Source organism: Penaeus monodon, chromosome 29 (assembly GCF_015228065.2).
Source record: "Penaeus monodon isolate SGIC_2016 chromosome 29, NSTDA_Pmon_1, whole genome shotgun sequence".
Lineage (NCBI taxonomy): Eukaryota > Metazoa > Arthropoda > Malacostraca > Decapoda > Penaeidae > Penaeus > Penaeus monodon.
The window spans coordinates 4,598,789-4,599,074 of NC_051414.1; the positions used below are offsets into that span (position 1 = coordinate 4,598,789).

A 286-nucleotide genomic window follows, 5' to 3' on the forward strand; every position below is an offset into this window, starting at 1 on the left:
GTTTTCGGGTAAACCAAGCGTCTTCAAGGTGACTCATACAATCTGAAGGTAGATTTATGAGTCAATTAAGAGTTTCTCGAGTCACGCACCTCCGCTGGCGCGTCCTGACAGCTTGCGTGCGGCGAAATGGTCTCTTCAGTGTAACTTACCTATTTACCTAATTATTTCGCTATTTATCCCTCATGTTTACCTAATTACGCCATTGTTTATTTCTCCCTAAAGCCGACATCTCCGCAGGCCCGTAACAATTTCGCACGAGCGCAGAACACCCGTTTATATTTCGCGA

The 286-nt window shown here is 45.5% G+C and overlaps 1 protein-coding gene across 1 annotated transcript in view; it reads left to right on the forward strand.

The window, feature by feature from the left end:
• Positions 1 to 286, forward strand: part of LOC119591626 (nephrin-like) — a 125,992-nt gene that overhangs the window by 123,667 nt on the left and 2,039 nt on the right. The window lies entirely within an intron of this gene.